The sequence below is a fragment of the Paramormyrops kingsleyae genome, chromosome 4, assembly GCF_048594095.1.
Source record: "Paramormyrops kingsleyae isolate MSU_618 chromosome 4, PKINGS_0.4, whole genome shotgun sequence".
Classification (NCBI taxonomy): Eukaryota; Metazoa; Chordata; class Actinopteri; order Osteoglossiformes; family Mormyridae; genus Paramormyrops; species Paramormyrops kingsleyae.
In genome coordinates, this window is record NC_132800.1 from 4,026,692 (window position 1) to 4,052,573 (window position 25,882).

Here is a 25,882-nt window from a genome sequence, read left to right on the forward strand (position 1 = left end):
AAACATGGTTTACAGTTAGAAAGACTTACCGTGATTAAGTTTTATAGTATCACTGTACTGCAAATGTGGTTTATGGTATAACACTGTAATTGTGTACATTATAATTTGTTTAGACTGTAATTGTGTTTTACAGCATATAAAATAATATTAACATTCATATTCAATATAAGAACATTTACAAAAAACAATATAATTCAATAAAGTAGTCTCAGAATAGTGAATCAAACCAACATTTATTGTTGATAATTTTTTTTTAACAAGAAAAACATTTTTCAACTGAATAAAAACAATGTCAATAACCAAAATAAATAGAAGCGTACATGAAAACTACACAGTCCTTCACCTTTCTGTGTCTGGTTTTTTTAAGGAAAACAGTTTTTTATTCCACTAAAAACAGGACAAACCCACCAGCATGAACATTAAATAAACTATTACAATTGTAAAACAAAAATCATTTACAAAATGTAATAATTATCAGTGGGTCCCAGGAAATAGAATGTGACATGGGATTTAGATTTCCGTTACCAGGATGGTCGGGTTCAGCGTAGTCTTTATCACCACCTGTCAAAGACACATCATCAATATTCATGTTTGCTCAGGTTATTCACTTGTTCACATCTGTCTGAGATCATTCATACTGTTGTATGGATGTGTGTACAGTATGTATATAATTATCGGCTATGTAAAAGATATTATCATCTCTGTATTCTTACCTAGTTGGAAGTCCTCCATTCAAACTCAGAGAGCCGCTGGAGGAAGGTGGTGATCCGAGGGCTGATGCTTGTAACCTTCCTCTTTACGACACGACCTGTCTTGCGGCTTGTACCAAGTTTTGCAGGGCATTTTGTTCCCATGTCTGGATTGATCCTCAAAGAACCTTTTAACGGAAAAAAGGCTGCTTTAATTTCAAAATTAAAACATACATTACAGCAATCACCTATATGTTTCTGCAACTGTAGTCAAGCTATCACATATATTTCGTGAAACACTGGAGGAAAAATTTTGGAGGGTCTGTCAAGCTGACGTTAAACCCCTTAACAATGGCACTGCAACTAACTGCGACTAATTTACAGACCACTACACTGTCTTGCTTTTTAAATGGAACCTATGAAACAATAAACCACAGTTGAGATTAGAGCAGGCTAACCTGCATGAGAAACTTCAAAACTGGGTTAGATTGTTTTAGCAGTCTTTAAATTTCCAAAAAATGTTGTCTACCTTTATTCTCACTAAATATGTCTTTTTACCTGCTGTTTTGTCTTGTCTCTCAAAGAACTGAGGCTACATCACAGTCAGCGCGGCCAGCAAGGGCAGGAGGACAGCAATGCACCACACTGGGCGGGAAAAGACAGAGAGACAATTGTTAATTTAATGTTGCATTTATTTAACCCTTGAAAAATATATTTACATAAGTAAATAAAAGAAAAAAACACACAACCCATCTTTTCCAGAATAATTCAACTAATTGCTCTTTTGACCAACCTAACACAGACGTTACATGGTTTTCCTATGAAAAAGACCCTGGAAGACGTTGTATTAAAGGAAAAAAACATGCTCCCCTTCCCACTTAAAAAAATTATAAATATTAAACTTAGGTTGGAGTTCCTCGCGCCACCAACCTAATGTTATATTAACTTTTTAATGTTGTGTACTGCAGCTCACACAAAATTAAATAAAGCAGGCTAACCTACATGAGCAAGCTCAAAACTGGATAAGATTGTTTTAGCAGTCTCTAAATTTCCAAAAAAAAGTTGTCTTTCTTTATTCTCATTAAATGTGTATTTTTACCTGCTGCTTTGTCTTGTCTTTCAAAGAGCTGAAGCCAAATGTCCCACTGTTAGCGTGGCCAGCTTTTCAATACAATGCACCACACTCGGCGGGAAAAAGACAAAGACTGTCGTTGCGCCTGTGTTCCTCGCCCCTCTCCGTGGAAAATACATTTCTAAATATATATTTAAATAAGAAAAGAAAAAAACACACACAACCTATTTTTTCCAGAATAATTCAGCTAATGTGCTATCTCGACCAAGCTGAAGCTAACACCGATTTTAAGCTCCCCCTCCCCGCACACAAAAAAATATATATATGCTCTTAAAAATTAATAAACGAGTATGTTAGGTAGGAGAGTTCTTTGCATTACCTTATGACGTCCCGTTTGCAGTTTCCACACAGAGGTCCAACAATAACGAGGTGCAAAATCTTTTGTCCTCTCGAGCATATCGTAACGAAGAGTTAACAAAGTTGACCTATCTTTCCTCTCCTGTCCAATATTCTTCACTGACTGAAGTTCGCAATTCTGCGTCTTTTTTAAATAACTTTATTCACTACTTGTCACAAGTACAAAATTACACAAAAACAGACAGCAGCAACAACCTAAGTGAAATCCAACAACAGAATAGTGGCAAGTAAAAAAATTAACAAAAGGAAGTGTGAATCTTGTTCAGGGTTAATCAGAGATAACTGATGGAGATGCAGCAATGTGAATTCTGCTTTTTTTATTTGTAGTTAACCTTGTAGTCTTTACATATGAATGGAAGTCAATTAAGAAAACACAGAATTTTGGGAGAGATTTGGAGAACCTTGCTTTATAAAATTTCCCTACAAGGAGGCCTTTCTGCATTCTTTTCCCTGTCCCCAGGAGCAGCTGTCACTTGAATTGATCTCTTTGGCAATGCAGTGCCAAGCACACATTTGCAGCAGCTGTGCATGTGCATACAACTGCATGCAGCAGATTAGATGATCAGAATTCTTGAACCTTACACACAGGCAAGTCCCCTAAAAAGTCAAAACCATAATACTTTCACTGGTATCATACTGACAAATGGCACTAGCTTGGAGGAAAATCTGGAAATGGTTGGCAGTGAAAGAGTTAAAATGTAATGCACTATTGCAACCAACCACTGAAAGAGTAAAAATACACAAACAGTATGATGAACCATTCAAATCACATAATACAGTAGCACTACTGCTAATGTGTTAACGGTAGGTATAACTACTACCGCAATTTTAAAAAATACAGTAAGTTACTGTACATAACCTTAATATACCCATAATGCAAAGCAAATTACAGTAATTAACTGTAGAAATGTTTTCAGGTAAGTTACTGGGCATTTTGTGGTATTTTACTGTGAAAAATACAGCAAAGGTTAACAGTGCAGGTTTATGTTCTTGTCACCTGTAAAAGAAAAAAGGTTTAATTTGTATTTTAATTCATGTTACAATATATTAATAAATATGTTGTATTAATACAAAATAATTCATTAAAGATAATGCAGCAAATAAAAAAAATAAAAATAAGTGCTTTAACTTTAATGTAGTCTTGATCTCAAAGAACTGACGATACGAAAAAAAATAAAAGAAAAGGGAAGAGACATACTCATAATGCGGTGCGACTGAGATTTAAGAACAGGATAAAAGAGTAATATAGGAATTACACTTTGCTGTAATACTTACCTTAGGTTGGATGTAGAAGAAAAAAAGTAGAAGTTTGTGATCGCAAGCCCTAAATGAAAAGGGACAGATATTAATTAATTGCAGCTTTAAGCGGTGACAAAAGATGTTCAAGCTAAAACCTACGCGGAGAAAATGTGACTTATGTAACTTTACTGAAGGGATTGATCAAGTTTTTTTTCCGTTTTTTTTTATTTGCTGAAACTGTTGAGTGCACTTGTGGATGGCAAAATCCTCACACTTGGAACAGAAGTCAAGATGGCGAGCCTCCCAAACTGAAAAACGACTTGGAGACGGACGGTTAATACAGACCTCTGGATTTTGACAAGTAACGTTGGATGACTATTTTCTTTTTTCTTCTTTAACCAGGATCTGAGTACGTTTTTTTTCTTGGAAAAAGACTGGTTTGTTTTATTTTAATTTTAATAATTTAATTGAACTGAACTCTGGTAAGAATAGGGAAAATTTTACCATTTGTTGTTTTCATTACGTAGGTATATATTTGGACCAAATGCGAATGTGTAGAAAAGAGGTTATTATGTTTAAGGGTTGATTGTTTGATGTCAGAAATGGTAAATTGCATTTTTTCTGTGTGTTTGTGGGTGTTGACGAACTAAAAAAAACATTTAAGAAGCCAAAAATCATTATTTATATGGAATTAAACCTTTAAATAGTTACCTCATATGCAGTCAAATATTAGACATAAATTAAACGTTTAAAATAATTAGTTTTCATTTAATTAGAAGAGAATTAATTAGTGTCAAATTGGTAAATAATGCCTGAAAATCTGCTTGGTTAACATTAGTATTAACAGAACAAAACTAGAAAACCTAAATTAGGAATTTAGATCCCACCAAAATACGAAAAACTAACTGAATAGCCCAAACCATTTCAATTACTGTTTTATCTCACTTTATGTCAATTTCTGTATGCGACTAAGCTGTAGGAATATATGCATAGTTATTTTGTTTTTCCCTATAAATATCCATATAAGTTTAAAAAATTCAAACGGTGTTGTTTTTATGTATTGCCTCCCATTCCGTACCTAAAGCCTGGCCTATGGACTAGTGTGGTATTATCAGAAGGTAGGCATCACACAGGTAGGCATCACACAGGTAGGCATCACACAGGTGTTACACCAGTCTTATCGCCACATCCTCAGCGGTGACAGCTTCAGCATCGGGAACGTGCCACGACGAAACTGCAATCGGACTCCCCCGAATGTTGCATCAGCATTGTAAGTTTATTCTTAATTATATAAACCACAGGTTAGATTTATGGCAATGAATTTAGGTCATCTGCTGTACTGGAATAATCTTTCAAGTTGGCTGCATTTATTTTTCACTCTAAACAGCTCGTTAAATAACCCAGTTATTAAAACAAGGTTAACGGCGAGGCTGGAACCTGAATAGTAGCAAAATATACTCTTTGTAATATCCAGAACCATCTAAGGTGTGTTTTAGGTATCCCTCTATTCTGTAATCAAACATAACTCAATGCATATTTAGTTAAGTGATACATTTGTGTGTTTCAATAGACCACAATGTGTGTAAGAAAAATGTTCTATGTATGCAAAAATACCATTGTTAAATGACAAACATGAGATACAGTATAATCAACTGTTAAATGTAATTACTGTTTTGACAGACCAATGAGGAATAACTTGTGCTTCCTGATATTACAGGAGGGCTATTTTTACATGTCAGCATACAGTGTATGAAGTCTTTGTACAGTGTGTTCTTTGCTCATTTGAGGGTGGGCTTCATCCATTCTGTACGTTCTACCTCAAGCTGCATTCATAAACTACGTGGGCATTTATAAATGTATTTCCATCCACACTGAATGACTAAATATGTATTTGATGTACCTATTAGCCTACATTGTGTTTGTATGCGTCAACACAGTGACTTTGTTTATGCAAATTTGAAGCAGCCACTCGCCATCATCTGGGTCATCAAACAGGGAAAACGCCATTAAAAGGAGTTCCTCCATATCTGTCATATTGGAATACTGTTTACATTAATGCACGATGACCAGGTGATCAATCAAACAATGAGAGGGTGTAACTAGAGGGATCAAATCAGGGGAGGAGCATGTGATGAGTAGGGACCAATTATGGCACTTTTAGAGTATGCATTTTCATAAATATCCTTTTTCACTATTTCACACTCTGACTAATTATTAGAGGCACAATGTCACAGTGGGCCTGCGTTCATAGTGGGGTACCGCAGGGTTCAATTTTAGGACCACTATTGTTCCTAATTTACATTAATGATATTGACACCAGTAAATACAGTAAACTGGTTAAATTTGCAGACGACACCAAGGTAGGTGGGGTAGCAGATACTGATCTCGCGGCAGAGAGGCTACAATGGGATCTTGATTAAATTAGCGACTGGGTTTATACCTGACAGATGAAATTTAACATAGATAAATGTAAGGTAATGAGATATGTCCAATTGCAGCGCCGCACCACCGCACTTCTAGGCCACCAGTTCAAGGCCACCAGCTTCAGGATGGATGTTTATGGGCGGGGACAAACCAGTATCAACAATGGCGGAGGGTTGTACGGTAAGTTTCAGTCTTGTGTTACGTTTTAGATTGCTGATAAAAAAACTGTGCAGTTTGTGACACGTTTCAACATTTTAGATGTACAAAGTACGTTATGATTTAATCATGTTAATAATAGTTGTTTGATAGGTTAACCAGCGAATTCTGGCAAGCGTTTTTTATTCTATCTTGCAGGCTAATGTGGAAGCATATTAGAGTAAAGATTCCTCTTATTTATAAACGGGCCATCGACGTTTGGCAATTTATTGCCACTAAATGGCTATGAAAATATTTTGCTCATGTTGTAAAGAAAGAATCGCAGTTTTGCATTGTGCCTTTTGTCTATATTTTAGAAGCACATCACGTTTCAGAAAGGGCAGTGCGTTCCACAGCTGAACCAGTGCACAAAATGTTGTAACTGGTTTCATTTCCCTTTCTGCAGTGCCACGGTCTTTAAACCCACAAGGCAAATTAAAAAATCACTTGAAAACTCACTGTAACAAGGCTGTTGTCCAAGAAAGTGAGTCATACTTTAAGATGTGTTGTTCAATATATATGCAAAGTTGAACACATCTTTCTCTCTCCCTCCCACTCCCTGTATGGTTTATCTTTCTTAATCGTGTTTTGTTGTAGGTGTGGTTAACATGTAAATATTTTGTTTTAGGACAGAAACGCCATGGACCCCTGATTTGAAAGGGACTCTTGAGAGCATTGAGGAGGTATTCCTATGTATTGTTGTAATATCTTTTGTGTTTTATACATTTGTATAGGCATGAGCCAAACCAATGTGTTTTCTTTGGTTCATGGTCATTTTTTAAGGAGACACCTTTAACAGGAGATCTTCAAACTGCTGCAGAGTGGTTGAAGGTAAACATCAATCTCTTCAGAGGCGCAGGGTTCCAGCCACGCTATCTGGAGATGGAGGAGGAAGCTCAGAGGAGAGCTGTGCAGAAGGTTTACGATTCCCCAAGCATCGAGGCCAAAGAACCGTTTTTGTTTGTCTTTCAAAATGAGGAACACATGGAACTTTTTATTGTTGAATGTGGGGACAAAATGCGATTAAAGATTAATTGCATGTATGAGTAATTTTAGAATAATTTTATAGATTACATTGTTTACTTAATTTGTTTATTTTAACAGTTTTAATTTTTGTTGTATTTTTCATTAAAATATAATTTGTTGCAATCTTATTGCATCTGCCCCTTCATTTGAAATATTGGTCTTAGTTTTGAGGTCATATTAGTTCATTTTAATGCCTTTAAAATCCAATAAAAAAAAAACATAATTAAATAGAGTTTAAGTTTTAAATTGTTTTACGAAATAATTTCTTGTATAAATGTACATCTTTTACTGTGATTCCTATGATTTTGGGGTGAGCTTACCCTTTACATTAAATAGTTGAAACAGAGAATAGTCATGCCTAATACAAGGCTTTCGATGCTCCAGTCCTCTGCTCAAGTCTTTTCTTTTTGTGTCATTTGGTACTATGTTCTCAAAGACAGACCAGTCTGTCCGACAGGCACTTCCATCTAATCATCTAGTTGGTTCAGGTTTTTCTACAAAAACAAGCTAAAAGCAGGACTTTGTGTAGCCTTTATGAACATTCATTTCAGATTAATTTTAAGAAAAGGTTTTCTGGATGTTTCTAATTAACAGCTAATACTTTGTGAGGTAGATTTTTATCTTGGATATAGGGAAGTTTTAAGGAGCTGTTTACTGACAATCATTTTCTAAAGTACTCCAAAGAGCAGGTTTATTACAGAGGAAGACATTTTTGACATCGGTTTTTAATATTATTTTTTGGTCTTTCCCTTTGTGCATAGCAGCTATGCTTCTAATTATGGGCTGTAGATGGACCTGTCTTTGCTGTTAGAATTGCATCTGAAAAAGTTTACATGTTCACTAAATTTAGATTTATATGCATGCTGTATCTTAAAAAGGAACAAAACTGACTTCCAAAACTTTTCTACAGGACTGTTTTGAACAGAAGTAATGGCTATCCGTATAATACCATTTTCCATTATCTCTATAATATAGTATAGTAATACAATAATGTAGTATACTATAATTTTCTACTCAGTTAATAGTGGTGTACAAGACTAGAAATTTGCTGTTCTAAAACCGCAGCGACGAAACTTGCGCCTAATACAGCGGTGACGTAACTTCCGGCATAACACTGCTGGCTTCCAACTGCAGGCCCAGAATTGCGGTGCGGTGGCGTTGCGGTGCTGCATTTGGATGGTATTGAAGGTAACCCATGCAGGGAGCAGAAATATAAAGTACGGATACTTTATGGGTTCCACTGAAATAAAGGTAGCTGATTATGAGAAAGACCTCAATGAGTATGTTGATGCTTCCATGTCCCACTCTCGCCAGTGTGGGGAAGCAATAAAAAAGTCCAGTAGGATGTTGGGTTACATCTCTAGGTGTATGGAGTTTAAGTCAAGGGAGGTGATGTTACATTTATATAATTCCTTGGTAAGACCCCACCTAGAATATTGCGTGCAGGTTTGGTCACCATACCTTAAGAAGGACATTGCTGCCTTGGAAAGGGTGCAACTGAGGGCTAGGAGAATGATTCCTGGACTTAGAGGAATGTCTTATGAGGAGAGGTTAGCTGAGCTGAATCTGTTTAGCCTTAAGCAAAGGAGACTAAGGGGGGACATGATCCAGGTCTATAAGATTCTAACGGGTCTGGATGCTGTTCAGCCAATTGGCTACTTTACTATTAGTTTAAATACTAGAACTCGTGGCCATAAGTGGAAATTAGCGGGAGAACATTTTAAAACAAATTTGAAGAAGCACTTCTTTACACAGCGTGTAGTTAGAGTATGGAATAGTCTTCCTGCTAGTGTAGCGGAAGCTAAAACCCTGGGTTCCTTTAAATCAGAGCTAGATAAGATTTTAACAGCTCTGAGCTATTAGTTAAGTTCTCCCCAAACGAGCTTGATGGGCCGAATGGCCCCCTCTCGTTTGTAAATTTCTTATGTAACACTAAAATGGAATTTTCACAAGAATGTGGCTCTGAGAACATTGTCCAAAGTATCCATTTTTGTGGGCTGAAGACACTGGGGTAGTGTGGAAGGAAGACAAAAATGGAAGCATATGTCTGCATTTTTAACCTTCCTATGGTGTTGGGGTCAGCACTGACCCGTTTTTAAGTTTAAAATGCATAAAAACACCACATAAATTTGTGTAGTGCATCAGAAACCTCTATTTAAAATAAATGAATGAATGAATGATTCACTAGGCAAGGCATGCCTAGACATGTAAGGCAAAATAAGACCAATTTAGTTTATTTATTTAATTTACTTGAGGCTTATTTTACCATTATTTTTTATTGAAAATTAGAGGTGTGCTGTCAAAAGAATGGCCCAGAAAGCCACACCAAAAATATTAAAACCAATCTTTTCATGGATAAGGAAGCCTAAGAAGGTAACCAAGAGGTAAGAAACAAATTGAATGATAAATAATTGTTTTGAGGGTATTTTATGGCTGATTTAAGACACGGGTAGGCACCAACCCATCTAACATAAAATATGTGTACAGAAAGCTAACGTAGGACGAAGGCGAAAACGTAGCTGTGTGGACGTAGCTTATGGCAGTCTGACAAAGACACGACAACTTCACATAAGGTAAATTGCATTTTAATTACCTGTTAGCCAACAGAAGGAATTATGCATGGATTAAACAGTTGTTTGCTTTGGTTAATTGCTTAAATGCAGTTACGGTCTAGGTTCAGTAAATCGATGGTGTCATGAGGTTGTAACTGCATTCTATCATGACACTTTGAACTTTTGCATAAAGCAGTATGTTGGCAAACAACAAATGTGCCAGTATTAAATTAACACTGCATGGTGTTAATGTCTCCACACCAGTCAGTGTTACAATCCGTGTTAACACTTCACAGAGTGCAGTGAATGTTGTTCTTACAGTGCTAGTCTTTATTAACTCTTACAGTATTAAATTGACATCATAGAGCAGGGGTGTCAAACTCCAGTCCTGGAGGGCCGGAGTCCTGCACATTTCCCTCATTGAACACACCTGTTTGAATGCCTTTTGCTGACTCAGATGCACTACATTTACTAACAGGATCCAATATGGCTAAGGCCACACAGCTCTTGAGCTGAATTATTTGTGGGGGAACAGGGAAAGAACTAAGCTACACAGAGCTCCGGCCCTCCAGGACTGGAGTTTGACATCCCTGCCATAGAGTGTTAAATCATTGTGACTCCAGCTTTTCTTAGATTGCATGCCGATATGGGTGGCACACAGGCACAAAACGGGTGGTCCGCATCTACCCCATTTTTATGTTCATTTTATGTTCATAACTTTATGTTCATTTGAACTCATTTGGGCATCTAGGTGCTGTGTTTCATTCCACAGTCATGAGAAAGACTCTGACTCTGACTGTGCTCTTTTTATGCAAACTGTCAGCTCAGCTCTGATTGTTCACGAAAATCATAGTGTTCATGTAAGCAGAACAGATGCTTGTTCTTCTTGATTCTTGCCTTACTTGTGCATTGAAACTGGGATTGAGTTAGAGGAAGAACATTGAAAACTTTCGTTGTTAGTTTCTTTTTTAAGCATGGATAAGACTGTTTTCTTGTAACAGGACATGAAAGACTCAAGTGAGCCCCCTCACAATCGCATGTGGTATAAAAGTGAATGAAATGTATGGTGCCTTGTCTTGGGGAAAACCAGTGAGAATTTACTGTTAGACAGCTATATGCAGTTCATCATCTCTTCTTAACCACAAGGCCAACATTTGTAGTCAAGCTAGCCTCTCAGCAGGAGTGTCAGTGTAAAGGCAGTGCTGATTATAAACCTTGCTAAACTTTATAACATAATTATTTATCAGGGCTGCGAGAAAGTGAGAGCACCCCTAGTGGCTATAGAAGTGTGTTTTCCCTAAAGCAGACATAACGGGTGGTGCCCTCATTGCTTTTAGGCCACAACTAGAAGAACAAATCAAATCATTTTGCTCATTTAATATTCAGATTTTTATTCAGCTTAATTTTTAGAAATCAAAGCTCATTATTTAGAAACCCACAGTGATAAAGGATGGTATGCCACAGATATTAGTATCTACCACATTTTATTGTTAGCTATTCTTTATGGTCCTTTGGGTTGCCTGAGAGGTGTAGTGGTTCTTATAGGTCTGTAACTACAAAGGAATCTGGATGGGTTCTCTTCATTGGGTGAGGCACATCAGGGCGAAGCTTGGAGGAGAAAAAGGATAATCAGTCCTGGTCTCTTTTCCACACTATTTATGATAACCATGGAATCCATCTCTAGCCAAATCTTAGAGGCCCACACAGGGAGGTTAAACCCACCAACCGGCTAACATACAAGAGTAGATCCCACCAAGATCCACTCATGTAGCTACAGTCAGCAGCAAACTTATTTAGTTCTATCTGGGGTTTTTGTACGCTTACCATATTCAACACCATTGCGCTGGATTTAAAAAAAAGATCTGTTAAATCAAAGACATGCTACGCACGTATCGAGCACCTTTGGTCTACAGGGGAGTGGGCGGTACCAGGAGCTGCAAAGGGCATCATAGCTCTCCTAACAACTTGCTGCATATAATACTCATCATCCAAGGCCAGGACTGGTAATTAAATACACCCACCCACCATTAAAATATTTACCGTTCCAGGGACTTGTCTCCGAAAGTCTTCCTCTGACTCAATGCCAAAATAAAATCAAACAAGGCTTTATTCAGCTTACTGGAACACAGTTCTCCAATCTTCAAGAACAATCAGAGCTTAGCTGACAAAGCTACAACATAAAATGAGAAAAGGCTGTAAGGTCCATCTTTGTCATGATGGTAGGTAAATATGGGGTTGCTCTTAAATGCAATTTAAGCTTTAGTAGTATAATATACACTACCTTTCAAAGGTTTGGGGTCACTTGCTTCTGAAAAAAACAAGTTTTTTTGTCCATTAAAATATCAGATTGGTCACAAATACTGTGTAGACATTAATGTTGTAATTGACTATCATAGCTGGAAATGGTTGTTTTAATGGAATATCTACTAAGTGTACAGAGGCCTATTATCAGCAACAGTTAGTCCTGTGTTCCAGTGGAATGTCATGTTTGCTAATGCAAGTTTATCATTTTAAAAGGTTAATTGATCATTAGAAAAACCATTCTGCAATTATTTTAGCAAAGATGAGAATTGTCATGCTGATTAAAGAATTAAGCAATAAAACCTGCCGCCTTTGATCTAGTTGAGTGTCTGGAGCATCAGTAATTTTGGGTTTGGTTACGAGCTCAAAATGGTCAGAAACAAAGAACTTTCCTCTGAAACTCAGTCTATTTTTGTTCTGAGAAATGAAAGCTATTGAAGCTACTGAAGATCTCGCACAATGCTGTCTATAACTCCCTTCACAGAGCAGCGCAAACTGGCTCTAACCACAACAGAAAGAGGAGAGGCCCTGGTGCCCAACTGAGCCAGAGGATAAATATACTAGAGTGTGCAGTTTGAGAAACAGACGCCTCATAGGTCTTCAACTGGCAGCTTCATTAAATAGTACCCACAAAAGAGCAGTCTCAACATCAACAGTGATGAGGCAAATCCAGGATGCTGTCCTTCTAGGCAGAATTGCAAAGGAAATGCCATATCTCAGAATGGCCAATCAAAAGAAAGGACTGAGATCGGCAAATGAACGCAGACACCGGACAGAGGAAGACTGGGAAAAAGTGCTATGGATAGACGAATCTAAGTTTGAGGTGTTTGGATCACAAAGAAAATTTGTGAGATGCAGATCAAATGACATGCTGGAAGAGTGCTGTCGAGCATGATAGGGGCAATGTGATGGTCTGGGGCTGCTTTGATGATGGTAAAGTGGGAAATGTTTACTGGGTAAAAGGGATCTTGAAGAAGGTAGGCTGTTACTCCATTCTGCAATGCCATGCCATACCCAATGGACAGTGATTAATTGGACCCGATTTCATTCTACAACAGGACAATGACCCAAACACAGCTCCAAATTATTCAAGAACTCTTTAGGGAAGAAGCAATCAGCTGGTATTCTGTGTATAATGGAGTGACCAGCATAGTCACTGGGTCTCAACTCTATTGTGCTTTTATGGGAGCAGCTTGATTGAATGATATATAAGAAGTGACCATCAAGCCAATCCAACTTGTGGGAGATGCGTCAGGAAGCACGGGGTGAAATCTCATCAGATTACCTCAAAAATCTAGACTCTGATGAAAGCACAAAACAAAGAACACAATTATTTTAATTTTAAAAATGATTATGTATAACTTTGTCAATGACTATTGTTACGCCTCACGGCGACGAGAGGGACAGGCAAAACACTGGGTAACATTACAATGACCGGACTGGGGAAACAAACTGAAACGCGGACTAAATACATTGCACTAATGACAGTAACCAGAAACAGCTGATAAACACGGGGAATCCACATGAGGTTAATAGGGGGCGTGGCACATGAGAGGAGCGGACGATCGGGGCATGACATGTCAGCTGCTTCTCAAATGGACCACAGATATGAATCTCAACAGAACATAGCGGGCATACAACAGGGTCCATTAAACGCCAGAAACCGGCCTGTCGACCTGTTATTCTGAACCGTTTAGGACGCCACACTCTGATGCACAGCTTCAGCACCGTAGATAAAACAGGCAATAAAGGTGTTAGCGCTTTAGCATGCCTGGAAGTGTGATTGAACCAGCGCTGGTGAATATAAAACGTGATGTTTCAGTCAGCAGCACAAACAGCTATGAGAATTCCAAGAGACACGCTTTAGAGAATTATGCAAAGGCATAATTAGGATGTGTGTAGATGATAAATACAATAGAAGCACTGAAACTTAACCATAAGACTGTAATTTAATGACAGCGCTGGATGTAAATTCCATTTCAAAATAAATTGGACAATGCAATGGCGGAAATATTAAATGTTCGTGATGGAGTTAGGCCAGAGAAATTGGAAACCCTGTTACAATATGAAAAGAAATGCTTTAAGATGGTTTATCCCAAAGGAAATTGATGGGAAAGTTCTTATTTATGAAGGAGCAGAAATGGGTCATTGGCATGTACAGCTTGAATTGTTTTACCCTGAAAGATTTTGTCTAGACACCCCCATAACTGTAGAATACCATTGTATTAAATGGGGGGTTAATCACCACCACAGTACGGCTTCGCCTGACATTCCTAATGACTGGTACACCGGGAAAATTCAAGTCCCCCAAAGGAGATTTACAGGTACAAAAATGATTACTGTAATACAAACACATGTAAGTCACAGCATATAGTGCAAGATCCGTGAATTAAGCTTTGCTTGAGTCCTTCCTCTTTGATTCAGTCTAGCCGGGCAGGTCCCAGGAGAACACAGATCCACTACACCTGCATCTCAGCCTATCACTGGAACTGCAGGCTCCATTTTTCACAGAAACCACGGGCCAGGTCCTAAATAAGGAAAGTGAGCATTTATTTCATTGTTCTTTGATGTCTGACTTTGCTTTCAGGGTAGTAAAGTCTTGCTGCTGGAACATATTTCCCTGCCAGAGAGTGTGTGTGGGAGTGGGGAAGTGGGTGTTTTTTTGGGGGAGGGGGTGGTGAGAATTGTTGTCCACATGCATCACAATTTGCCTGGATGAATATGAGCTGCAATGCTTGTGTTCCTGCAAGAGCATTTCCAGAATGATCTATAAACAGACGCTTCTGCAGACATGGCTGAAAAAAAATTCACATAACATCAATGAAGGGTGAGGAAAAAGCCAGCTTGGTATTTTTTAAAATTATTTGTGAAAAAGCCAGAAATGTATTCCTAGATATTCCGGATGGATGCGTATAGAACTTGACACTTCGGATAACACACTGTTCCACATGGCAGCGGAGGCCCTTATCCCAGAGTCACCGGAGAGCCATGTTTGTAGGACTAGCCGGCGCCACCCAGCCAGATCGAGTGCGGAGGGGTTCTTGCTCCTGTCAGCCGGCAGTTTTAATGACCGCAGTGACACGTTGGCGGCGGCCTGACCTCCAAACACTGTACCGCCGTGCCGGACCACCCGGCTCCCAGCTGGAGCATGTGAGAGACGGGGGCCCCGACGACGGCCTGTAATCGTTCCGTAGTGATGGAGGCAGCAGGCCGGCCTTTAGCTGACTTAATGACATGCGTTCCGTGGGGTGTGAGTCTCTCCAGGGCAAGTCACACACCGGGCCGGTCAAACGGACACGGGCTCTGCTGCTCCGGACTGCTGGGCTTCTCCTGACAAGTTGCAGCTAGGAATCAATTTGTCAAAAGCCACCACTGAAGCACTCTGTGGAGAAATACAGCTCATAGTATGAGAAAGAAAAATCATTGTAGTTGATAGTTTCCTGACAATAAATGAATTAATACAGGGTAGTTTTGTGCTCCTGTTTCGCTTCCTGAAATATTGATCTTATTAGCGAGGCATTAGTCTACAGCAGCAATGACCTTGGAGAACATCTACACATGACCTTACAGATACGGAAGACCTTCTCGCCAAACGTACATCTGTTTAACTCCTTTGCCTTTGATATGGGCTTTAAAGACCACTGGGACATGCAGAGAATGAATGTGAGATCAAACGGACATCTGATAAGATCAAGGCGACCGTTGCTGAACGCTTCACCGTCCAATGTTTATCAACAGGTGATACTGTGAGCTCATGTTTAGGCAAAAGCACTTACAAGCTCTGCGCAATAACGTGCAAAATTCCGTATCAGTCGGCTACTGACGATTAACTTTTGACAAGGTTACCACATCATCAGGGGGGTGTATACCAAGGAGGATTAGTGGTGCGCTGCAATTAGTGCTCATCAATAAGGCTGAACCCCATCCATATGTTGAGACAAGAGGATTGTGAACATTTAAGCTTTCTTCATAGGACAAAAACAAGGGTGCATTGGCGAGGAATCATTTTGCCAATGACTAACGGACTTTTGAAAAGAGTCCGTTAGTCGTTAGTTACTTATCCATAACGAGCAACAGGTGGGCAAATTAGGGTCACATTTCTAGAGTATTCTGCAGCCAGTTAGTGTGGGTTTCTGCAGTCTCCATGGAGATCATTTAGGGTCACTTAATATGGCCACAGGATGTATCTGCCACTGTGCTGCAAGGAAGGGAAAAGAAGGGGTGCAACGAGTGACGGCGGGCAGCAGAGGGCAGTGTGGCATGGTTGTCAGACACAAAGAAGGGGTCTGCAGCATCTCATTCAATCAGTTATCCTAAAGTTCACCAATGAAAAACTACAGTCATATGATTTATTGTGGATTAAAGCACTTAAACCTAAAAATTATGAGTGTCACTGATTCGTTTTCAACTCGTTAAGGGTCTGAGAGATGCTGCTTGTAATTGGACACAGGGCTCAGAAATGCTAAATTGAAGGATTATGGACTTTTTTCGAGTAATCCGCAAGGAGGATCCCTTACGAGGCATCTGAACCGCTGAGTGGGTCTCACCCGGCCCGGTGTGGAGGTTTCTCTATTCCGGCAAATTCCATGGAGTGCAGAGAGGATGCCTCAGAAGGGATCATGTTAAGGTGCGACATAATTACTGGCTGGATATTAGGTTTTTATTTGACAGAAAGCCCCTCAGCCAAAACCAGAACACGGAGGGGTTCGGGCCCCCTGTTCTAAGACAACTTGGGGCCATCGTAAAGATGAAGCTGGATCCAAATCTTTGGATTAAATATTATGTGTATGTCTAAGAAAAGCAAATGTAAGAAGGACTTCAGAGTTCATGCCAGCCTGATGTAATGATATAAAAATACAGCCTTCATTTTGCACAAGGCTCTACCAAGACTACCACCTATCAGAGGACCCTCTTGCCGTTACGATCACACCTACAAACCAATTTGATGACACAAAAAGCACAGCTGGCAAGCAGACGATGCGGGCTGCAGAGTCAGAACCAGAACCGGCTCCAGGATCGGACCAGTGTAGTTTCAGTCAAGATGAGATGCTGACTATGAGATGTGGCTTTGAGATAATGGGTCTGAAGTAGCTAATTCACACCTCATAATGTCATGAAAACAGACTCAGGGCAACAGGCTTAAGTCGGAAGAGAAATGAAGCCAGATTGCACCTCTCATTAAAAGCCATAAACAAATGTCATGCAAAGAAGAAAGCAGCTTGCATTAAAATTTATGAGCAAAGAATAAAAGGCCTCGATTAATTATCCCAATGTGTGTGCTTTGAAAAATGTATAATGCCGCTCTCGTATTGAGATTTAGGATAAGACTCCCTGCATTACCATATTCATTACAGTACAGATTTGTGCTGAGACTGTATTATTCTAGTACTCCCCTTGGGGTGGATGAATTTCACAAAGGATAGATTGTATTTGTTGTGGGACAAAAAAGGAAAAAAATGTATAGACGAATCGTTTGATCATGCATTCCTCTGAAATGGGTGGCAGCTTTACAACAAGGAAAAACTCTGAACCTTCAATATTACCAAATACAATACTGCCCGTTACTCAGTCAAGCACTCGATTTTCATTTAATCTTTTTATGTACACATTTTCCCACCCCCACATACCAATTACAGACCTCTATAAATAGAAAAAAGACACACAATCTAAAAAGAAAACCAACAAACTTGTTAATGAGCAAAAATGTGGGATACTATCCCAGTACTGTGTCTGAATTCTTGGGTTATTCTGGGAAGGATGTAGATTTGGGTCAAAAAATCGGGGGCTAATTATGAAGAGAGGTAGGGCTGTAGTTATGCTAACAACATCATTATGAGTATATTAATTAAAGGATGCCCATATTCACCAAACAATCCTTTTGATGTTTCCGTAACAGACATATGACCGAATCTGACAGAATACTGACATTCTGTGTAAATCGTCTGTCACTGATGCATGTCTCACTGTGGTTTCTATTATGATTTTTTTGCAGTGTCAACAAGTCATCAGTGACTCATTTTATTGTCTTGCTCCTGAGCACCCAGTGACTGGCGGTGTGATATCGCCAACACTGTCAGTCAGTTTGTGTTACTATGTTACTAACAAGACTTCAGATTTTATTTATCACTTGCACAGTTATATTGGCACAACTTGCAGTGAAATGTAGACCTGGCTCACTCCTGTGACTATACAAAAAGTATAGAGTATAGAGAAATAAAGGTTAAATTAGATTAAGAATAAAAGTACAAGGAGTAGAATAAAAAAAATGCTCAATAGAAGATAAAAGGACGTGTAAAAATATGAATCAGCATATATATACTGTTTGGTAGGCAGTGTGTGAATGGCAGTATATACAGTGTGTTTGTTAGGCAGTGTGTGAATGGCATTATACACAGTGGGCTTGGTAAACAGTGTGTGAATAGAAGTGTGTGGCAGTATATCCAGTGTGCTAGGCAGGGAGTGTGTAAATGGCAGTATATACAGCAGGGGTGCCCAACTCCAGTCCTGGAGGGCCAGAGCCCTGCACATTTTTGGGTTTCCCCTCATTTAACACCTCAACTCCTTGTGCTAATTTCCAGACAGCTCTTGAGCTGAATCATTTATGGTGGAACAGGGAAAGAACTAAGCTACACAGGGCTTCAGTGATCCTTCAGTGATCCTTCCCATGCTAGTCTTTAAAACCTGGTGCACCCAAATGTCCGATGCGAAGTATTGTTGCCATCCAATGTGCCATACTGACCATTCTGATAACCCTGTCTCTTGTCTACTCCTCGTCATCCTGCCCTGCCCGATCCCATCCTGCCTCACCTGATCCTGCCCTGCCCGATCCCATCCTGCCTCACCTGATCCTGCCCTGCCCGATCCCATCCTGCCTCACCTGATCCTGCCCTGCCCGATCCCATCCTGCCTCACCTGATCCTGCCCTGCCCGATCCCATCCTGCCTCACCTGATCCAGTCCTGTCCAATCCTGCCTCGCCCAATCCTGCCCTGCCCGATCCCATCCTGCCTCACCTGATCCTGCCCTGCCCGATCCCATTCTGCCTCACCTGATCCTGCCCTGCCCGATTCCATCCTGCCTCACCTGATCCAGTCCTGTCCAATCCTGCCTCGCCCAATCCTGCCCTGCCCGATCCCATCCTGCCTCACCTGATCCTGCCCTGCCCGATCCCATCCTGCCTCACCTGATCCTGCCCTGCCCAATCCTGTCCTGCCTGATTCTGCCCTGCCCTCCCCTCCGTGTTGCTGTGAGACTGAATTCACCGGCCTTCATCTTACCTGGAACCGTGACCCTGACCTGAATTTATGCTTACTGATTTGCTCTGTTTGCCTGATCTCCTCAGGAATACCTTGGTGTCCTGCATTTAGATCTTCTGTGCCCCCTGTCTGCTCGTGTGTGATATGCAGTGTGTAAATAGCAGTGTAGATAGTGTATATGGTAGGCAGAGCCTGAATGGCATTATACACAGTCATGAAAGTGATCAGTGATGTTATTCATCATTCAGGGCCTTATAATGACCTCAGCCGGCTTGTCTGGCTTTTTCACACACTTAAGTCAAATCACTTTGGCATGAAAGGCCAGAGGAAACGCAGTTTCATCCAAATGTTTCTGTGCAGTTTCTGCTGGAGATGATCGCACCCATACGGCATTTATAACAGCCTTTTTATTGATCTAATGCCTATATACCGCTTGGACTAAATAAGTCTTTGCTGAAATGCCATGTGGTACAGAACCACAAGGGGAAGAGAAAGGGGAAAATAACAATGGAAGTCATTAATTTAGCTAAATTTAACACAGCAGCAGAGGTCAGAAAGATGGGTCATAAATTGTGAGACTTAAATACCAATATGTGTCTCCAATACCTTTTTATTCGTATTAGTCAATCAGACAAATGCCCAACTGGTACGTTGTCAGCACCTGTACTCTGCACTTTACCCACTCAGAAATTACAAATGCCCACTGTTTTCAGCCATATTTTACTTCATGCCATGCTAGGGTAGCAAACAGTCACCCTTGCAAGTATTTGATACTTGCCATATTAAAGCTGCTTCTTATTCTCACAACCAAACATTCCCAGCAAAACAATCCAGTCGAATGTCAGTGGAAGATTCTGTGAACTTCTTAACAGCAGAAGGAGGCCTTAATTGGTTTTGATTTGTCACCATGGCACAGCCTTGCTTGAAATGAAAGAAATTAGCCTTACATTAGGCCTCATGCAAGAACATTGCTGTATTCTGACCTTAAATCCCTCTAACTTTTTTTGTACGATGGGCTCGTACGAGTGTGCCACGTCAGATTCAGCAAATGCTCCTAATTTCATAAACCCATGTAAATACCCTATGCAAACATCATGAATTCCATCTGTGCATAATACAGCACACGTGTACAAGAATGGCAAATTAGCATAATTACCATCCCAAACAATACCATATAAGGCATGTCAGGATGCGGTCATTCACAAAAATGGCATAAAGACAAAAAAAGAACTTTCCCGGTTCAGGGAGCAAATTCCTACTTTCAGGGATTCATAAAGGAAAGTCTGTACTTTTTAACAGCATCATCCGTGGAATCAAGTTTAGTTCATGACCAAAGTCATTATGCAGTTTGAGATATTCATATTGATAATGAACACTTACACAATAGAATCCATAGCAGATTTATATTAATGATATAATTATACGAATAAATTTAAATTATTATTCAAATTCAGAGTCAAGCAGAATATTGTCAACATAATTATGAAGTACACTGCATATATACATTTCTGAAGTCAAAACTGCTTCAAAGTAATGAAATATACAATCCATTAGTCAGAACCCTACTGTAGGTTTAGATAGCAACAAGCTAAATGTGCATGACTCCTATGACAGGTCTGGACCACTCGTAAATTTTGTTCGTACCTAATAGAACATTCAAAATATGAGAATATTGGTGAATGTGACAAGTTCTCCTAAATCACTTGTACAAGCAACCTACAAATGATTGTGTCCACTGCATGAGGCCCAATGTCTTTCGAGAATTAATCAAGCTCAAGGTTATTTGTTGATTGTAATTGTGTGTTTTGGTGGAAGGAGGTGGGCAGCATTTGACAGCTGACTATTATAAGTTATGTAACAGGTTAGTAATGTAATCTAAAATGGATGACATTCCAAACTTGAACATGCATATAATGCATACGAAAGAAGTTAAATTCATTTAAAATTTATTTTACATTCAAAGGCATTTAATACATACAGTCAACATTACACTGCACAATAATTCAAAGTGCATCAATAATTTTCATTCAACTCTTGTAAAGTAACACAATAAAAACAATAACAATATGTTGTTAGTTTACTCTGAAGCCACATTAAACATTATAGGCTCATGTATGTGATAAAATCAGTCCTCTAATGCCATTCTTTGCAAACAGGCAGATCAATTTCATATCAAACCTGCACAGTTTTTTTGCACGATTTTATTTGATTATTGATATTCAGCAGTCCTCAAGACTTTAATTATGTCTGCAGTGATACATTTTCAAAAACGAAAACGATCTCTATCCACACAGGACTGTTCACACCATTTATGAAAGCATTTCCATCCACAGTAAAATGAGTGAAAATGTATATAATGTAACTATTAGTAATTTGTTTCTTTTTACGTACATGTGCAAAAGGCAATCTGTGTATCACGCTGTTTAGTCGCATATATGTCAGCAACTGGGAAAGTGCCATTGAGAGCAGCTTCTCCATATTCTCCATGTTGAAATAATGTTTTCCTCCAAGCAGGGTGACTAGGTGACCAATCAGACGATGGCTGTGTTTGAAATGTCCACTTGTGCATTATATAGTGAGTCAGTGATTTTGGAGTGATATTGGAATTTTGAACTATAAATTTCAACCACTACCCCCAAAGGGTCCAGTTCTGCCCTACTCCGCCTCGCGGGCCCCTGCTCCGACTCACCTGCCTGCGGCCTCCGCAGTCCAGTCCCAGCCCTCCTGTGGGCCCCAGCTCCAGTCCCGGCCCTCCTGTGGGCCCCAGCTCCAACCCCCAACCGACCCATCTGGCTTCTGCTGGTTTTGCAGAAGGGTACTCAGAGGATGACCCTCTGTCGACCTCAAGTGGGACCCCCTCAGTTTGACCCTGATTCCTGCCCCAGCCATTGATGTCCCTGGTTCCCAGTCCAGAAAGGGCCTCCATGCCCCTCAGAGATACAGAAGGGGGGTCTGCTCTGTCTCAATCTCCCATAGGAGGAGACGGGGCCACATCCGTGGCCATCGCTTAGGCCCTTCTGGTCCCAGTGTCTGTCCCCGTTCTCGTTCTCCCCCTACAGGTGCTCCCTTCCAGTCTCTGGCCCTAATCCCACAGTTCCAGCGAAGTCCCCTCGCCCTGCTGCCTCAGCACCGTCGCCTGAACCTGCAGTCCCGTACTTCCCCGCACCAGTCCCAGAACCTCTTTTAGACCACCTATCACCTCACTGGCTGCCCCTGGGGCCTGGCTGGGTCCTGGTAGTTCCCCGTCTTTCAGGAGAGGCTACTCCCTGAGGCCCTGGCAACGGTCATCCAAGGCCCATCGATCGCCTAGCCCAGTATTCACCAGTCCTGTGTTCCGTTTCTGCTCCAGCGTCCTGCCCCTGATTCCTCCCATACTGTCCCTGTTTTGTTCCCTTCATCCTATCCAGTCTCACCTCCTGTCCCAGTTCATGGTTCACCTTAGTCTGTCTCTCCCTGGCCCTGATGTCCCTCCATGTGTCTGCCCTGTGTTCATGTCCAGTGCTGTGCCCCGTCCTGATCCCCGTGTACTATGCTGAGTTGTGGTCTTGTCTTGTCCTACCCCCATGCTCCTGCTTTTTGTTCCCCAGGTCTTGTCACTCTGTCCACATTCTTTTCTAGGGTTTCCTCGCCCCCTTCAGCTTCCCCTCTGGCTCCTGAATCATGGTCACCGAGGGTCCCTCCCGCTCCTGCCTCGCGGTCACCTATTACCTCTGTGGCTCCCGCCTTCCATCTGCCAGGGTTCCCTCCTGCTCTATTTGTTCCTCCTGTTGGTTTATTCACTGGTGTTGTCCCTTCGTTGTCCGCCTCCTTGGGCTCCGTGTCTGTCTGCATTCCCTGTAGTATGTCAGTTGGTGTCTTGGTTGTTGCCCTTGTGCCTGTTCTGTGTGTCGGTCCAGCACCTCGTTGATGTTCTTGCCATTGTTTCCCAGGTGTTGTCGTGTCCCCAGTCTCATCCTTCACTCCCCTTAGGTACGCCCGGAGTGCCCGCCGTTGGGGGAAGGGGGTGTTCTGTCATGCCTAGCTCATCTGATCCTCATGTGTGCTACATCCTCCTCGCTACCTCGTGTGGAATCCCCTTGTTACAAGCTGTGTCTAGTCTTGTTCAATGTAGTCTGGTGTATTTAAGTTACTTCCCTGTTCATCTTCCCCCAGTTCTGTCATTGACGTTGCTACCTGTTTTGCCCTGTGTGCCTTGCTGTGTCCCCAATAAAACCCTCGTTCCCCTCAAAATAAATCCCTCATTTCCCCGACTCCCTGGACTCCCGCTCCTCTGTCCCCGCTCCGTGCCCATTCGCCGCATAACAACTCCAGACTAACTTTTTCCACTAATAGCACTGGAGCTCCTTACTGAACATGTTAGAAGCAACAGCACAAAATTTAGGCAGACCACTTAAATAGAAAAACAATCATTGTTAAATGGTTTTTTATATATATAATCACCAACATATAAACATTCCTGCATCCTTCAGTGCATTTGTCCTTGCCAAGGAGAGAGCAGAAGCCGTGGCAGTCGAAGGCACCGTCACAGCTGGCACAGGTGACCGACGAGTCGGAGCTGAGGGACCTGCAGGTGAATGACGAGGCATCGGAGGCAGAACCGCAGCCTCCCGACGAGGCACTGCAGGGGGAACCGTAGGCGACTGCCAAGCAGGAGCCAGAGGGGCTGCAGGCGACCACCAAGCAGGACCTGGAGGACCCACAGGCAACCGCCAAGCCAAAGCCAGTTAGTCTAGGTTGCTGACAGTGTAATATACATAAGTACATAAGTACATAAGCTGTTCTTTTTCCATTACACAACAATCGTAAATAGTCGTAATAGTTATAAATTCCGAGGTGCATGACATCATGTCCGACCAATCTCCCGTTCGAGCTACACATCTCGTAACAAACATTGCTGCCTCCATGAACACGCTGTTGTGTGTTGTTGCTTTATATTTCAGCAGATTTGGAGTAAGATTCTTTTTTCCAAGAGACAAACAAATAAACACAAACTAGTCAAGCCACATTAAAAGCTTTATAATATTTTAGTAGTTCCATAGTGAAACTAAAAACAAACGAAAGACACTAACAAGTCTGGTAAAAATCTGATATTGCATGCTACGATACTGTTAATGGTCAAAATACGGTATTCTCTAAATCAACGACATATAATCACATTTATAACTATTAATACATGTAACAAAATTTTTTAAATATTTATAAAATAGAATTACTGTTGACTCTGTAAGCCGCCATGATGAAATGATATCACAGGGGAATCTCAGACAACAAAATGCTGTTTGGCATCAACGTTGGAAAGTAGGTGTGCTTCTGACAGAAAGTGACGTTTTTCATGACGTTTTTATCCAACTTGGAGAGAGATAATCGAACGCAGGATGAGGTTTTTAAGCTAAAGATATAAAGTAGACTGTAACAGTGGGTAACGTTATAGCCTATAGTTAGTTAGCCAGTTAGGCTCAATGTGAAAAAGGTTTAGCATTCTATGACATTCACGTTTACACTGCAACCTAATGTGCTAGAAAATAAATAATTCATTAACAGAATTTCTTCTATACAAAATGTAATTTTCAAGATGGCGGTCCAAAGCCTCTTTCAAATGAGGCAGCAATTGTAACAGACATAACTTACCAACAGTGGTTGGAATAACTGGCGGAGGGGAGCAGTTACAGTTATATTTTACACTCATTTAAAAATTTTGCTAGTTACTGCTTCTGCATCTTTTTGCTCGTCGCAATTTGTGCTGCTATGACAAGAAAATACCTTGCATTTTAACCCATATACCGCAAATGAAATCGAGTTAGTATATAAAGATTAAAATACATTATATTTTGTTTTCATAGCAGCGCAAATACAGTGGAACCTCGGTTCTCGAACTTAATCCGTTCCGGACTCCAGATCGAATCCTAAAAAGTTCGAGTTCTGATCGAATTTTTCCCATAAGAAATAATGGAAAACCAATTAATTGGTTCCCGGCCCCCCAAAATTACACCAAAATATGTTTTTTTTTTGTTTTTCTTTTAAGCATTTAAACACAAAATGAACAGGGTAAAACAAGAAGAGCATTTTTTTCTTAATGGCTTCCAAAACGATAAAGATGTTATTCCAACATTACCCCTGTCCTGCCCCGATCGTCCGTTCCTTCCGTGTGCCACGCCCCCTCATTAACCTCGTGTTGGATTCCCATGTGATCAGCTGTTTCTGGTTGTTGTCATTAGTCCTCTGTATTAAGTCCGCGTTTCAGTTTGTTTCCCCAGTCCGGTGATTGGGTGCGTTCGACTTGCTTACAGCGCTGGCTTAAAGCAACGCATTCTGATCCTGACGCAATGCATTATGGTTAGATGCATTGCGACCTCTCACCCGGCTGCACAAACTGGAACCGCCTCCGTGACGACACACCTTTACCCTTATTGGCTGAAGAGTTTAGTTACACGCATGACGTTTCTATCCCAGGCAGTTCTGATGAGTAATCTGCTATTTCTCCCGAATATCATGTAAAGCAGTGAGAACCTGTTTTCAGTAAATTTACCTGGTAAAATAAAGTTTAAATAAATGACATAAATGCTCTAATAGTACACGTAAGCTAGTGCTTTATTTATTGTTAGTTACTGAAATTTTGCGCTGCTTTATTTGGTTAATCGTCCAGTCTGTGAAGAAGTCATTCAAGTAAGAATTGCATTGTAGTATGACTCATTTCCTGGCACATTCAATTAAT

General features: G+C 40.6%; 2 long non-coding RNA genes across 4 annotated transcripts; one reads left to right on the plus strand and one right to left on the minus strand.

Moving 5' to 3' along the window:
• Positions 1-214: 214 nt before the first annotated feature.
• On the minus strand, positions 215-3,595 carry LOC140588671 (uncharacterized). 2 transcript variants are annotated; one of them, XR_011989823.1, is made up of 6 exons: positions 3,454-3,595; positions 2,141-3,175; positions 1,789-1,942; positions 1,248-1,334; positions 714-877; positions 215-561 (listed from the first exon to the last, which is right to left on the minus strand). It is a non-coding gene; the product is annotated as an uncharacterized lncRNA (long non-coding RNA). The 2 variants fall into 2 exon arrangements; XR_011989822.1 differs by having other exon boundaries at positions 1,789-3,175.
• A 60-nt stretch (positions 3,596-3,655) lies between these two features.
• LOC140588672 (uncharacterized) lies at positions 3,656-7,077 on the plus strand. 2 transcript variants are annotated; one of them, XR_011989824.1, is made up of 5 exons: positions 3,656-4,687; positions 5,916-6,021; positions 6,443-6,520; positions 6,665-6,719; positions 6,820-7,077. It is a non-coding gene; the product is annotated as an uncharacterized lncRNA (long non-coding RNA). The 2 variants fall into 2 exon arrangements; XR_011989825.1 differs by lacking the exon at positions 6,443-6,520.
• The last annotated feature ends 18,805 nt before the right edge of the window (positions 7,078-25,882 follow it).